Genomic DNA, 16,861 nt, shown 5'->3' on the forward strand with positions numbered 1-16,861 from the left:
GTTTTCTCTGAAACTCCCACTGTTTCTATTTATCCCTCTGTAGGAATTGTCTTCCTCTGACTCACAATCAGAAAGGGAGACAAGCAACTGGACTGGGGGACGGGACAGGGTGGGGAGGGTTAGTCAGAGGAATCAAGAGTGGTAAAGGATGAGGATTTAAGATCCTCTAGGAGTCTAGAAGCTTAGAGTAAAAATCTATGATTGAAAACAACGGTCACAGATTTGAATGATAGAAAAAGTATCCTTAAATGTAAAAAGCCTGGTTATACAGGATCTCAGACCGCTTGCCTTATTTCCCCTGCTAAGGACAGAGTAAATGGTTAATGCAGAGAAGGGGAGGGGGGAGTCAGCAGTTAATTATGAAGCTGGGAGAGATAGGTTTTTGTTTATTTTTACTGGCTGCAGACCGCTCTGCTGGCATAGGGGTAAATCTGCCCTGGTGATTTAAAACTGGTTGCTAGGCAGACTCAGCCCCCAAGAGCCAGATGAAAGAAGTGGGTGAGGGGGGCTGGATGCCTGAGCTGCCTGCAGTGGCCCTGGAAGAAGCTGCTGCAGTGAGAAAGCGGGGGATAGCAGACATTTACCTGACACTAGAGCTACTAGTGAGTAATGAGAATTTTACAACAAGCAATACAAGACTTAGGCCTTTGGCTTGCTGGCTGCAGCAGTTAAACCAGAAGCCAGTGACTGTTACTAGCCTTCCTGCAGCCCCAGGAATAGAGCAACAGGCCCTGGATCTGTAAAAGCAGCAGATAGAGCTAGTGAAAGCTCCCTGTTTGCAAATGTACTGAAAGGGTGCAGTACCTGTTGCTGCTGGAAGAGGAGGGGCTGAGAGCCCCTTCCAGTGCACTTCCTTGGGAGAGGCCTGGTTGCTGCTCTGCCACAAAGGGGACTGGTGGGAAGACAAGGGGCCTAATACCCAAGCCACTGCCACTGAAATGCTTTGCAATATGCAAAACTGTTTCTAACTGCAACTTTGGCAGTTTGGGACTGGCAGTTTAAAGTCAAAGAGCAAAGGAAAGCCACTCTTCCTGGACCGGGGAGCCTTCAGGACTGAGATTCTCCAAGAGAGGAGGAGTCTAACTGAGGGATGGCAGAGAGCCTGTTGGGTTGGAAGGACCTAAGGCCACATATTAAACTTATAAATTACAGCTTTCTAGGCAGATGTTCAAGCCCAGTTATGTAGGGGTTAAGCTTCCTGTTTACAGAAAAACCATTTTCTCCCGTGCCAGAATAAAATTTAGGGAAATTAGACAGGCTGTGTTTGTGGCTAGAAAGAAGAACTTGCCACCATGCACAGCCCTGCCAGTGGCCTGCAGAAAACTGTATAATAGACTTAGATAATGCCTACGTCTTCATGGACATGACTCCAGAAAGACAAGGACATTTTTGTTTTGTGTGGGAAGGTTAAGAATAGACTTTAGTCACCTCCCTAAGATATTTGTATAGCCCTGCCATGTGTCATATATGGTAGCAGAAGATTTGGCTACCTAAGGTGGCCACAGTGCCAATATTGTACTTCATTGTGTTAATAATATTGCATTAACCTTACAGATTTGAATGCAGTTGCCAAAAGGGCAGGTGCCCAAATGGGCAAGGAAAATACCCATCTGGTTTTGGTCTCTATTGAAAGATAGTTGGCAGCCTGTATACTGTCTTGCAGGCCTGTGTGACCATGCCCATGTCAGGTGTGGCACAAACCTCAACTTTAGGAAACTGGGGAAGGCCTGTTTAGAACAGAGGGAAGTGGTGAGTACCAGCCCTCTGTTACAGGAATTACAGACCCCGTGAGGTCCTGTGACATGTGAGACCCTGTAAAGGAATAAAGCTCCCTTAGTCTTTTCTGAGAGGGCATGTCACCCCTCCCAGAGACCATATGAAATTTTAAGGACAAGTCAAGTAGGGGGAACCCTACTACAAGACAGCTGTACTGTCTATTTGAATATATACACATTTTGAATTTCTTCTTGCCATTTGAAGACAGTTATATTACTCTGAAGAATCCATAGAAAGGACTAACAAGGAAAATCAGAAGATCTTAAAGCAGGTCAGTATATTTTTCTCCTTATATAATTCCTTTGAAATTTGGCAATGCCTAATAAATCATGGCAATACGTTTCTCTGCATAAATTCAATAAGACTGGTTTTGGGAAAAAAAGATGGCGGCTGGCAGGACTGAGCGGAGAGAGAGGAAGTGAGTGAGGGTATGAAAGGAGAATGTGTGGATGTGCATGGGGTGTGTGTAAGTGAGTGAGGGAAAGTTAAATCTCGCAGGAGAAGCAGGGGCTGGCAGACATCCTCTCATTGACAAGGAGAGACTACCACGGCTGCAGGCACCCCCTGGACGGCAGAATTCCAGCACTGAGCCCCCGCCATCTTGAACGACCTTTTTTAGAAACCCATCAACACCACCAAGACAGGCCTTGGAATTGCCCCATGACCCATCACCAACTGCAGCCAATATCCTGCTACCCAGCTGCAGACCCGCGGACCTCCACATCCAAAGATACACTGTTCACAGGAGCTGTAAGTGCAGCTCCCCCTCCCCAAAGCAAAACCCCGGAGCGTGCTTGGGTGCGTTAGCATTCACATTCGCGATCCCAACCCCATAGACAAGCTAGGACACTTCACTCCAGGATTGCGTGTCTCTCCTGGGGTAGCGTGCAGGAGACGCCGAGAGTGAGCACGTGTCATCCCAACGCCATAGACAAGGTAGGACACTTCACTCCGGGGTTGTGCGCCTCTCCTTGGGCAGCGCGCGGGAGATGCCAAGAGCACCCAAGGGTGTGATTCTGTACAGATGAGGGCGCGCGGCCCTGCAGTAGAAAATCTGAATTCCCTCTTCCTGGAGGCTAGCCCAGCTGCTCAACCGAGGAGCCGGGACCCCTTGGAGTGCATCGTAGCTCTGTGCCCTGAGAGCGTGCATCTTCAGATACGCCATCGCAGGTGCGAAGTTCCGGCCGCTGGTCACACTGAGCCCAACTAACCACAGGGCTCTAGTGGGAGCCACTGTGAGCTCTCCTTGGGTGTGATCTTGTATAAGCAGGAGGCGCACAACACTCCAGCAATAGAAGCCTCAAATTTACTTAGCCTAGATACTGGCCCACAGGCACCTCAACTGTGCAGCTACTCTGCCAGGGCCCTTCAGAGTCCTTCAGTGTGCCTCACTGGCAAACTAACTTGGGTGCTCCTGTGAACTGCCACTGGGAGTAAGCAAATACCCACCACAGGTGCAACAGCAAAAGCTGGGTCTGCCCACCCCATGACTGCAGATCTCTGGGCACCTCAGTCACGCCCCTCCAAATATCTGGTCCCCTGAGCCCCAACAACCCAACAGACGGTTCCTGGGGACCACTACGAGTCCCTGCTGGGCACGTGTGACTACAATTAAGGGTGCAAGACAGCAAAAATTGGGACATTCCACTCCACAGCGGCTGAGTTCTAGTCTCTGCAGTGTGCCTCCCAAGCTCACAGGCCTACATCAAGAGAACCAAAATAGCTTGAGAAGGGAGCTACACTAGATTAACAAGCCCAGGAGAACTGAGACATTACACCAGTGGCACCATCCCCAAATGAACCTGGGCAGCAAAGCAATTGGATCTACAATTAAAACATTACAGGCAAACATGGGAAGACAAAAAAGCAATCCCCAAAGGAAAGAAAAAGAGGAATCTCCAGAAAGGGAGTTAAATGAATCTGAGGCTAGCAGCTTATCAGAGATAGAATTCAGAGTAATGGTTATAATGATGTTTAAACGGCTGGAGGACAAATGCACACAACTCAATGAGACCTATAAGGAGCTGAATGAGAATGTCACCAACGTAAAAGGAAACCAAGAGGAGATGAAGAACGACATAACTGCAAAAAAAAAAAAAAAAAAACAAAAAAAAAAAAACACAATGGAAGGCTTAAAAAGTAGATTAGAAGAGGCTGAGAACCGCATCGGCGAAGTAGAAGACAAGGTAGAAAAAAACACACAAACACAGCAGCAACTGGAAAGAAGACTTACAAAGCAAGAGGAGAGCCTAAGGGAGCTTTGGGAAAACACAAAACGAAATAACATTCACTTAATAGATATACCGGAAGGAGAGGAAGAGAAGCAAGGAATAGAGAACCTCTTTGAAGAAATAATGACAGAAAACTTCCCTGATATTGGCAAGAAAAAAACTATCCAAGTCCAAGAAGTACTAAGAGTCCCAAACAAGTCCCAAAAGACCAACACCAAGACACATCATAATTAAATTGATGAACACCAATGACAAAGCAAGAATCTTAAAGGCTGCAAGAGAGAGACAGAAAGTTACATACAAGGGATCTCCTATTAGAATAGCAACTGATTTCTCAACAGGAACACACCAGGCCAGAAGGGAATGGAATGAAATATACAAAGTGATGCAAAACAAGGGACTGAATCCAAGAATACAAGGCTATCATTCAAAATTGAAGGTGGAATCAGAAGCTTCATAGACAAAAAAGGGCTAAGAGAGTTCATCACTATCAAGCCAGCAATGCAAGAAATTCTAAAGGGACTACTGTAAAAAGAAGAAAGAGAAAGGCAAGAAGAAACATAGACACTAAGGAAAAATATGACAAAAACAGGTACTTATCAATAATAACATTAAACGTAAATGGATTAAATGCACCAGTCAAAAGACATAGAGTAGCTGAGTGGATAAGAAAACATGACCCATATATTTGCTGTCTAAAAGAGACCCACGTTAGAGCAAAGGATTCACACAGACTGAGAGTGAAAGGATGGAAAAACATTTTTCAGGCAAATGGAAATGAGAAAAAAGCTGGGGTTGTGATACTTATATCAGATAAAATAGACCTCAAAATTAAGGCCATAATAAGAGATAAGGAAGGCCACTGCATAATACTAAAGGGAGCAATTCAGCAAGAAGATATAATTCTGGTAAACATATATACACGCAATGAAAGAGCACCCAAATACTTAAAAAATCTCCTGGAAGATATCAAGGGAGAGATGGGCATCAATAAAATCACAGTAAGGGACTTTAATACCCCACTGACATCAATGGATAAATCCTCTGGACAAAAAATCATCAAAGAAACCGCAATTGTAAATGACATACTAGATCAGATGGACCTAATTGACATCTTCAGAGTATTTCACCCCAAAGCCAGGGAATATACGTTCTTCTCAAGTGCACATGGGACATTCTCAAAAATAGACCACATATTGGGTAACAAGCAAAATCTCCCCAAATTCAAAAAGATTGAAATCATATCAAGCATTTTCTTAGATCACAATGGCATAATATTAGAAATAAACTACAATAAAAACATTCCAAAAAATTCAAACACTTGGAAGCTGAATAGCATGCTACTAAACAATGATTGGGTTATCAATGAGATCAAAGAAGAAATTACAAATATCCTGGAGACTAATGACAATAAAAACACAATATTGCAAATCCTATGGGACACAATGAAAGCAGTCCTGAGAGGAAAATTTATAGCTCTACAGGCCTACCTCAAAAAACAAGAAAAAATGGTAATAAATTATCTAACTCAACAACTCAAAGAATTAGAAAGGGAGCAACAAGAAAAGCCCATAGTGAGCAGAAGGAAGGAAATAATAAAGATCAGAGCAGAAATGAATGACATAGAGATAAAAAAACAAACAAACAAAAAAAAACAAAACAAAAAAACAAACAAAACAAAACAAAACAAAAGAACACAATAAAAAAGATCAACAAAACCAAGAGCTGGTTCTTTGAAAGGATAAACAAGATCAATGAACCTCTAGCCAGGCTCACCAAGAAGCAAAGAGAGAGGACCCAAATAAACAAAATCAGAAATGAAAGAGGTGAAATAACAACAGACCCCATAGAAATACAAAGGATTGTTAAAAAATACTATGAACAACTCTATTCTAACAAACTAGACAACCTGGAGGAAATGGACTTATTCCTAGAAAAACACAACCTTCCAAAACATACTCAGGAAGAGTCTAAAAATCTCAATAGGCTGATAACTATGGAAGAAATTGAAGCAGTCATAAAAAAGCTTCCAGCAAACAAAAGCCCGGGGCCAGATGGCTTCACAGGGGAGTTTTACAAAACATTCAAGGAAGAACTAAAATCTATCCTCCTCAGACTATTTCAGAAAATTCAAGAAGAAGGAACACTTCCAAGCTCCTTCTATGGAGCCAGCATCACCCTAATACCAAAACCAGATAAAGACAACACAATGAAAGAGAATTATATCTCTCATGAACATAGATGCCAAAATACTCAACAAAATTCTAGCAAATCGAATCCAGCAGTACATCAGAAAGATCATACACTATGACCAAGTGGGATTTATCCTGGGGATGCAAGGATGGTACAATATTCGCAAATCAGTAAACGTGATACATCACATAAACAAATTGAGAGATAAAAACCATATAGTCATATCAATTGATGCAGAAAAAGCATTTGATAAAATCCAACACCCTTTCTTGATAAAAACTCTCAGCAAGATGGGAACAGAAGGATCATACCTCAACATAATAAAAGCCATATATGACAAACCCACAGCCATCATCATACTCAATGGGCAAAAACTAAAACCATTTCCACTAAGAACAGGAACAAGACAGGGATGCCCACACTCACCACTCCTGTTCAACATAGTGCTAGCCATAATGACCAGACAAGAAGAAGAAATAAAAGGCATCCAAATTGGAAAAGAAGTAAAACTGTCCTTATTCATAGATGACATGATATTGTACATAGAAAACCCTAAGGACTCCATCAAAAATTATTAGACTTAATAAATGTATTTGGCAAGGTAGCAGGATACAAAATCAATGCCAAGAAATCTATGGTATTTCTATACACCAATAATGAACCTACAGAAAGAGAGACTAAAAAAGGAAATCCCATTTACCATCGCACCAAAAAAATTAAGACACCTAGGAATAAACTTAACTAAGGAGGTAAAAGACCTATACGTGGAAAACTACAGGACACTGAAAAAAGAGATAGAGGAAGATGTAAACAGATGGAAGAACATACGATGTTCATGGATTGGTAGAATCAACATCATTAAAATGTCCATACTGCCCAAAGCAATCTATAGATTCAATGCACTCCCCATTAAAATACCAATGGCATATTTCACAGACATAGAAAGAACACTCCAAAAATTCATCTGGAATAAAAAAAGACCCCGAATAGCAACAGCAATCCTGAGAAAGAAGAATAAAGTAGGAGGGATCTCAATACCAGATTTCAAGTTGTATTACAAAGCCACTTTTCTCAAAACAGCCAGGTACTGGCATAAGAACAGACATATAGACCAATGGAATAGAATTGAGAATCCAGATATTGACCCAAACCACTATGCTCAATTAATATTTGACAAAGGAGGCAGGAATATATAATGGAGTCAAGACATTCTCTTCAACAAATGGTGTTGGGAAAATTGGACAGATAAATGCAAAAAAATGAAACTAGACCACCAACTTACACCATACACAAAAATAAACTCAAAATGGATCAAGGACTTAAACATAAGACAGGAAACCATAAAGATACTAGAGGAATCCACAGGCAGCAAAATCTCAGACATATGCCAAAAGAACTTCACTGATACTGCTACTAGGGCAATGGAAGCTAAAGAGAAAAAAAGCAAATGGGACTACATCAAAATAAAAAGCTTTTTCACAGCAAAGGAAACCATCAATAAAACAACAAGAAAACCCACTGCATGGGAGAACATATTTGCCAACAATATCAATGATAAGGGTTTAATCTCCAACATTTACAGAGAACTCACACAACTTAACAAAAAGAAGATAAACAACCCAATCAAAAAATGGGCAACTGATCTAAATAGACACTTTCTGAAAGAAGACAGAAGGAAGGCCAAGAGGCATATGAAAACCTGCTCAAAGTCACTAATCATCAGAGAGATGCAAATAAAAACTACAATGCGGTACCATCTTACACCAGTCAGAATGGCTATCATCAACAAATCAGCAAACGACAAGTGTTGGCGAGGATGCGGAGAAAAAGGAACTCTCTTACACTGCTGGTGGGAATGCAGACTGGTACAGCCTCTGTGGAGAACAGTATGGAGTTTCCTTAAAAAACTAAAAATGGAACTCCCATTTGACCCAGTGATCCCTCTTCTAGGAATATATCCCAAGAAAATAGAAACACGAATCAGAAAGGATATATGCACCCCTATGATTTACCCAGATTTGTGTTACCCCCATTAACTATAATAGTACCTTGCACCTTTGGGAATCAATAAAAAAATCATCTTTTTGGTGCTTGGAGACAAAGGTAACACATCTTTTGATAGTTTAGAATTACAATATCATAATGTACAATTATCCCAAACATACTTACAAACCAATTCTTTGAATGTCTGGCAGCAATTTTAAAACGACGTGAAAGGATTTAATCCGCTCCACAGTGCAGAGGGCTGCCTGGGAAGGCACCTGAGCATTATATATTGGCACCTCTTGCCCTTTTGGCCAAGAGGGACTCTCTTCTCACGGTCCAGTTGCCCACAGCTGTTGCCTGAGCTTTCAGTTCATGCCAAGGTTGAAGCATCATGATAGCTGGTACCATGGATCTATTTCTGACCCAGTGGGGTGAGCTGGGTCCTCCCTGGAGAAGAAACCTGGGTTCCCCAAGATATGTGATCTGTGCTGGGGCCTTGCCAGCAGGCAAGGGGATCCCAAGGTGCTGGGCGTGGAAGCCATGGGGGCATAGGATACAACGGAGACAGAACTGAACCTCACCCCGCTTGGCCCCGGAGGATGGCTGGTTAGCCAGAGATGGGTAAGATTCCTCAGGGAAGGAACAACCTAAGACAGGCACAGTCGCAGAGGGGCCATCAGGAGAGAACTTGGGGGTCATCAAAGGTGGGGCACAGACCCTGACCCCCCCCCCTCAACTTTGCAGGGGCCTGAACCTTCACCCCCTCTGAGGGAGGTCTCCTGCCCCCATGGCTGCTTTGCTTCCCATGCACAGCTGAAATCGGGACCCAGGTAACAAACAGAGACTTGGCCGATAGCAGATGCCCTCTCACTGCAACAAGACTTGTTTGAGATGTCTTGTAGCCATGGCGTGGGGAAGTGGGTCTTTGATATCCAAATCCAGCCTAGAACCAGAATGCTCGGGTCCTTCTCAAGGAGGCAAATAATCCTTTCCACTAATACACACAGGGTAAAATAAGATTGTTGTTAGAGTGTTGAGTTTGACAGAAGAATAGTAGTCAAGTCCTCAGAGTAATTTAAGTTGAAACAAGCAAATATTCTAGAAAAACTGAATGTACTGTACCAAGAGCTATTCTTAAAGTGTTAACAAAAATTTTGATTGGCAATTCATCTCATGGTAAAATTGCATAACATGCAATGAACCTAAAGCAGTCATATTTTAGTGCAAAAAATTAAAATGTAAAAGCTATCAAGACTACATTATAAAATTTCCAAAAGCCTCCTAATATTTAAAATTTTTAAAAAGAGGGTGGTAGTAGAAGAATATCATGTAAGGAAAAATATCTTGTAAGTAAATTACATCTAGAAAATTTTTACTTTAGAAAATTAAGTTTAATCTGTAATGCTAACAGCAAGAAACCCATGAAAAACACACATGGTGTCAAAACAAGCCAGATGAAAAGCATTTGGGCAAAAAAAAGAAAAAAAAGAAAAAGGACCCCAAGTCAAATTTGTAGAAAATATTCCTTTACTAACATTTGGTCGAGAATATGTTTGTATATTTTCAGAATATAACTCCAAGACCATGTGGATTCCTGCAATAGAGAGGAATTGACAGGACTGCTCCAGCCATGAAGACAGAAGAGAAATAGTCCAGAGATGGAAGACACTGACAATGCCTTGCCATACTAGCAGACAGCAGTTGTGCGCCACTGAAGGATGCCCAGGACTAAACAAGAGACGGTAGGACCTGCATCACTACCATTTGTCCACCACCCAGTACTGAAATATCATTGCTAACATGTACACATAAGGAACTGTTCGACATTGAAATTGGGACTCAAAAGAACTGTTGGCCCAGAAAGAAACTCACTACAGACTGATTCATTTGCCTCCCAGCCAATAACTATTATGGCTTGTCTCATTTTCGGTTCTTCTATGTGTATTTCTTGTATCACATGATCTCACACATCTAAGGGAAATAATGAACAACATAAGCTGAAGAACAAAAACAGACCTGGCGACAGGGAAGCATTGACCAGACTATCAAACCTCAGAGGGAAGGCAGAGGAGGGTGGGGGTAAGGGGGAGAGATCAACCAAAGGACTTGTATGCATACATATAAGCCTAACAAGTGGTCATGGACAACAGGGCGGTGGGGGCATATGTGGGGAGGGGTTCAGGATGGAAATAGGGGGTTGAGGACAATTATGTGACACCATTACCAATAAAGAAATTAAAAAAAAAAAAAGACAGGTTTCCAATAGTGGTTTTATTAACCAGAAACTTTGACTGGAGTATCATGTTTTAAAGAGCCCTGCCTGAACTCTGAAGACTTGAAGCCAATAAGAGTGCCAAGGAGAAAGTCTGGTATCCTGCTTGGGACCCCTAACAATGGCTGGTGCTGGAGCATCAGGCCCATACCCTACCATCACTGGTGGTTGGTCAGAGTAGAAGGGGAGCAATAAGGATGACTCTGCATCCCTGCAGAACCCCACACACTCTAGGCCATGACGAGTAGGAGGGCTACTGAGATGGGCCTTAAAACCTAGGGCATGGGCCCAGGTGGAGTTGCTGCAGGTGAGGGATTCATCTAACTCAGCAGATACTACAGGCAGGCCTGACGGAAGCTGGATAACTTGGCTTCCTGGCCCTACGGGGCACACTAAGATTCAATCATGAAATTCTGGCAAAGGTAGTCAGTTACCATTCTTGTTGTGTTTATGCAAACAATCAGGCCAAATTAAATACAATAGGTAAATTGGTCTTAATCTGGCTCTTTTGATAAACATAGGGGTAATTTTGAGGAGAAAAATTCTATTTCAATAGAGGTTATTAAAACTGAAATCTTTTCTTTTTCTTCCACCAGACCATTTGTTACAGTTCATCTCTGCCAGGTCACAAACTCATCTCCTTCTGTGCCTAGGCCTCATTGTCCCTGTGACAGACAGCAAGGATCTCTTAGCTCTGAGAGAAACCTCTGACCCACCTCAGCAGGAAGTAGCTAGAAGAGCCCACCAACGTCCACTTTCCCTAAAAGAATTCAGAGCCAGGATCCTTGAGGTAATATATTAGGCAGTTAGACAGTCATGAGCAGAGCAAGGGCGATGGGCCAACTAGCCCTACCAGATGTAACTAAGTCTTTCCACCTCTATGTATGTGAGACAAGGGGCATAGGCAAAGAGTAATCACCCAAAGTATCAGCCCTTAGAAAAGGCTGGTAGCCTATTTTTCCAAAAGCCTTGACCCCTTTGCATTTGGGTGACCTACTTGCCTCTGGGTGGTAGCAGCCACAGCTATGCTTATCGAAAAAGCAAATAAGTTAACCCTAGGGCAGTAACTAATCCTAACTGCCCCACATGAGGTCGAGGTTTTACTCCAGAACACACTAGAGCACTGGATGTCAAACACTTGAGTCACCCAGTTTCAGGCTCTCTGGTAGACAAAAGAAAAATCAGTAACAATTTATACTGATAGCAGGTACGCATTTACAACAAGGTAAGGGTTCTCCACAGAAGCAAGAGGGAACCGGGCCACAGATGAAGCTGCCCGGGAGGCTGCCCTAAAACAAATGTGGCCTCTACAGATTCTAGTGACTCTTCCAGACCCTGACCTACCCAAACTAGAAAAGCTGAAATCCATAACCAGTCTTTATTCAAGTTCTTACAGGCTTTACAGTCTACCCAGGAAGCATCTGAGACACTGTGCCTGTACCAACTCCTGATCTAGTTCATCCCTTCCACCCTGGTGACTCTGTTTGGGTAAAGAAATTTGCCATCCAAGGACTGACTCCTACCTGGAAAGGACCACCTCCACGGCAGTCAAGGTCAACAGAATCCCAACGTGGCTTCATCACACCTGGCTTAAGACAGCCCAGGAAAAATTGAGAGTCCAGGACTCTTTGGACTCTCTAAAGATTACTCCTGGCCCTCATTCCAGGCCCTTATCTTATAAGCAGGCCCACTAAATTCATTAGGCAGAAAATTAAGATTATAGTCCTCAGGGGTGAATATAACTACAATGACTAAGAGTCAATGATTTGACTCATGTACATAAAACCAGTGGGGAATGAAGCATCCATCTTATATAAAAACTGCTGTTTGAAATTTTAACCCTGCTATTTGGCTTCTGTAAATTCTTGCTTGCTAAGACTACTCCCACTTCAGAGAGGTCATTAAACCTTCCCCAGACACGGATATCAGTGCTGGCACCAGGCCAGGCCTCTGGTTGAGGTCTCAAGGCCCAGCACATATAGGCTCTTTAAGAACTTGCAAAAGGGGCCAAAAAACAAACAAACAAAAAAAGAACCCTGCCCATTTGGGAGACAAAGAAGGTAAAAACATATAAATAGGGAAAATTCCTGCATGTTGGGGCCCAGAATTTGAGACATTTTCCTCTGGACCCATGCGTAATAAATGTAACTCCACCTCTCTATATTGCTTTGTTCTTCTTTGGTTTTCTGTAACACACTGACCACCAAGGGGCAGCTCCTGCATTGAGTGTCTGCCTTTTGGTGGTCAGTGCATGTCATAGCGACTGGTCGTTCTGCTGTTTGTTGATTTGCACATTAGCCTTTTATTATATAGGATAGGAGTCAAGAACACTCAATGGAGAAAGGATTGTCTTCAATAAATGGTGTTGGAAAACTGGATAACAACATGCAGAAAAATGAAAGTGGGCCCTTATCTTACACCACTCACAAAAATGAACTCTAAATGGTGTAAAGTTTTTAACATAAGACCTGATACTGTAAAACTTACAGAAGTAAACATGGAAAAGAAGCTCCTTGACATTTTTTGTCGTAAAGATTTTTTGGATATAATTCCAAAACACAAGTGACAAAAGCAAAAATCAAGTGGAAGCCCAGCAAACTAAAAAGTTTATGCACAGCAAGAGAAACAAAAATAGGGTAACAATAAAAATGGGAAAAATATTTGCAAAACTTATATTGCATAAGGGGTTAATATACAGAATGCAAAACTATAAACCTCCAAAAATTTAATTAAAAAATGGGAAGAGAAAGTAAATAGACACTTTTCCAAAGAAAATATCCAAATGACCAAAAAGTACATGAAAAGATCACTGTTCATCAGGAAAATGTCAATGAAACCACAATGAGATATCACTTATTCCTGTCAGAATGGCTATTATTAAGAAGATGAGAGAACAAGTGCTGGAAAGATGTTGAGAAAAGGGAACCTCTGTGTAATGCTGGTGGCAATAGAAATTCATTGAGCTCCTGTGGAAATGATTGTGGAGATCTTTCCAAAGAATTAAAAATGGAACTACCATATGATCCAGCAACTTTACTTCTGGGTATATAACCTAGGAAGTGAAAACAGGATATTGAAGAGATGTATGCACTCCCATGTTCATTGCAGCATTATTCACAATAGCCAAGATTTTACACACATGCGCGTGCGTGCGTTTGCGCGCGCACACACACACACACACACACACACACACACGAATATTCTTAGTCTGTTGTGACATATTGCATTGCTCTTTGAATGTTGAACCAGCTTTACATAACTGAGATAAATGCCACTTGGTTGTGGTGAATCATCCTCTCTAATAAAAGGGTAATATGCAAATTAACCATCACTCTGCTACATAAGCCATGCCCACCAGACAAGCCACACCCACCAGCCAATCAGGGCGAGTATGCAAATTAACCCCAACCAAGATGGCTAAAGCCACAGAGAGCAAGGTTTCCCAGGTAACAGAGCAAGCCAAGCTTTCCATAGTCGTTGCAGGCCTAAGCCTCCACTCAAGCTACAGTTTCAATTATAGAAGGTAAACAAATTCAAACAAATGGCGGCAGAATGGAGCTTGAGAGAGCAGGCCAGGGTTGCCAGCGGCAACAGGGGAAGCAAAAATTTCCACACACCCTGGCCGGGCCCACCTACTTAAGGCAACAAAGTTTCAATTGTAGAAGGTGAATTAACTGCCACAGAAATGGCTGCCACCCTGGAGGGAACAGCAGGCTTGGCTCTGCTCCAGGCTACAAAGTTTCAATTGTAGAAGGAAAATAAATCCCAGATACCAGGGCCTCTGCTTGGGTCGCCAGGGGGCGTGGCCGGCCTGCAAATCACCACAGGCCCCTCGCTCAGGCTACCCCATGCCCCAAGGGAACCCCACCCTGATCCGGGACACCCTTCAGGGCAAACCAGCTGGCCCCCACCCGTGCACCAGGCCTCTATCTTATCTAATAAAAGAGTAATATGCAGATTGATCATCACTGCAACACACAATATAGCTGCCCCCATGTGGTCAAAGATCCTGCCCCCATGTGGACACAGGATGGCCACTACAAGATGGCCAGCAGGGGATGGCAGTTGGGAGGCACCCGGCCTGCAAGGGAGGGCAGTTGAGAGGGACCAGGCTTGCAAGGGAGGGCAGTTGGAGGTGATGAACCCTGCAGGAGAGGGCAGTTAGGGGTGACCAGACCGGCAGAGTAGGGAAGTTGGGGGCAAACAGGCTGGCAGGGGAGCAGTTAAGCATCAACCAGGCTGGCCGCGGAGTGGTTAGGGGGTGATCAGGCTGGCAGGCAGAAGCGGTTAGGGGCAATCAGGAAGGCAGGCAGGCAAGCAGTTGGGAGCCAGCAGTCCTGGATTGTGAGAGGGATGTCCAACTGCCCGTTTAGGCCCGATCCTGGTGGGAGTCCCAGATTGGAGAGGGTACAGGCTGGGCTGAGGGACAACCTCCTGTTGATTAATTTCAATTTTCTAATATTTTCTTCATCATAGAAGAAAACCCCACCATTTGGAGAGCCAATCTAGGCTCAGTGATCTTGGCAAACACTGTTAGGTCCTCAGTTACCATCTATTCCAGTGGTATGCTGGAACCAGTCTGTACTGGCTCATGAGAAGCATTTGCTAAATTTTCATGAATTTTGTAAGGCAATTATTAAGCACAGCCATTATGAAAAATAAACTACTATCTAAGAGTCACATCAGCAAATATGGCTCAAGAGTTTATCCTTCCACTACAACTACAAAGAAGCAAGAAAAAAAATCCATGAGATTCAACCTCGTTGGAACTCGACAAAGTTGTCAAAGGTGTATAGCAACCAAAGGAATATCAAATGAAGGAAAAGGCAACTTAAAAGTGACAGGTGAGTGTTTTGGCATTTTTGCTTGTCCTTGGTGTCCCCCCCACCCCTTCCTAGAGGTCTTGAAGATATCAGCCCACATATCCATTATGGAACCCTGTCCCTGCTTCCCAAGGGAGAAGAGTTATCTTGTTCTATAAGAACTATATTTGTCTATTAGGATATGATTGAGGCTCTCTGAAGGACTGATATAAGGCACTTTGGCTTTGTTTTGCCTAACACAAAGCTTTCTTAGGGAAAAGCAGCCAAGTGAGGGCATCTCTTGAAAACAATGAAAGGGAAATGAAAAACCCTTACCGCCTTGGGGAAGAGATTGAGGTTAAGACAAAGAATTGACTTGCTGGGAACCTGGGAGGAAAAACTGAGAGGAGAGATTTTGTGTGGAAGTAGGACATTAAAATGCTCCCTGTGTAGTACAGTAATTAGACAGTATTGTGCAAACTTAGGACAGGATATATGCTTAGAACCATAAACTCTTCCCTCTAATAATCCTTAGGCTCAAGTGAAGGCTAAGGCAGAGTTGTAAAAGGCTCTGCTAAACACTGAAGGAATGCTGAACACTGACTGAGCCAATATGCAAAGAGAGTTTGTGTGTGTGTGTGTGTGTGTGTGTGTGTGTGTGTGTGTATGTGTGTGTGTGTGTGTTGGGTAAGGTGACCAGACGTCCCGCTTTTGGTGGGACAGTCCCTATTTTTAACAATTAGTCCTGCATCCAGTGGCGTTTTAAAAAGAATGCATGACAAGCTAGGGAACAATGGGAGAACAGAAAGGGAATATACGGTTTTCAGCGGCCATGTGGCTATTTAGTCAGGATAAATAATGCACTAAAAATTGCGGAATACGCGCTGGTCTTATCAGGAACTAATGCTGCGACTGAACGCGTTTTTTCTACGGTAAATAAAGTGTGGACATCAGAAAAATCACAATTAAGTGTTGAGACTTTGAAAGCCATTTTATGTGTGAAACATGATTTAAGAAATTCTTGTGAAAAATTTCATGACCTTTTAAACAACGACAGCAATCTACTAAAAAAATTCACTCAAATGAGAAAATGCCAAAGAATAAAATAATACTATACATATTTTTTTATTTATTATATTTGTAAATTATACTTATGTTGAAATTAAAAAAAAATATATTACAATACTATTTTTGCGTTCTATGAAAATTTTTGTTGCTCCATATAGACCAAATTTTTAATCAAGAACCCCCCCGTCCCACCCTCCCCACCCCCCTACCCCTCACCCCCGGTCAATGGTGTCCTGCTTTACCAATGTTAAAATCTGGTCACCTTAGTGTTGGGGGGAGGTGCCATGGTGGTGTTTTCTTCTTTTTTTTTTTTTTGGTCTTTTTCTTTTTTGGTCCAGGCATTAAAAAAAAATCTCTATCAACATGTGAACTTAGCATAAGTTAAAGAAAACACTTCAGAGACCACAAATAGTCTTTATAGAAAAAAGTAGAAAAGTCCCTAAACAAATAACCACACACACAGCAACCAAGATAAACAAACCTTGAGCATGAAGAAGAATATGATTGCCATATTATAGTTATTGAAAATCTTT

Source organism: Eptesicus fuscus, chromosome 13 (genome assembly GCF_027574615.1).
Source record: "Eptesicus fuscus isolate TK198812 chromosome 13, DD_ASM_mEF_20220401, whole genome shotgun sequence".
Taxonomy (NCBI): domain Eukaryota; kingdom Metazoa; phylum Chordata; class Mammalia; order Chiroptera; family Vespertilionidae; genus Eptesicus; species Eptesicus fuscus.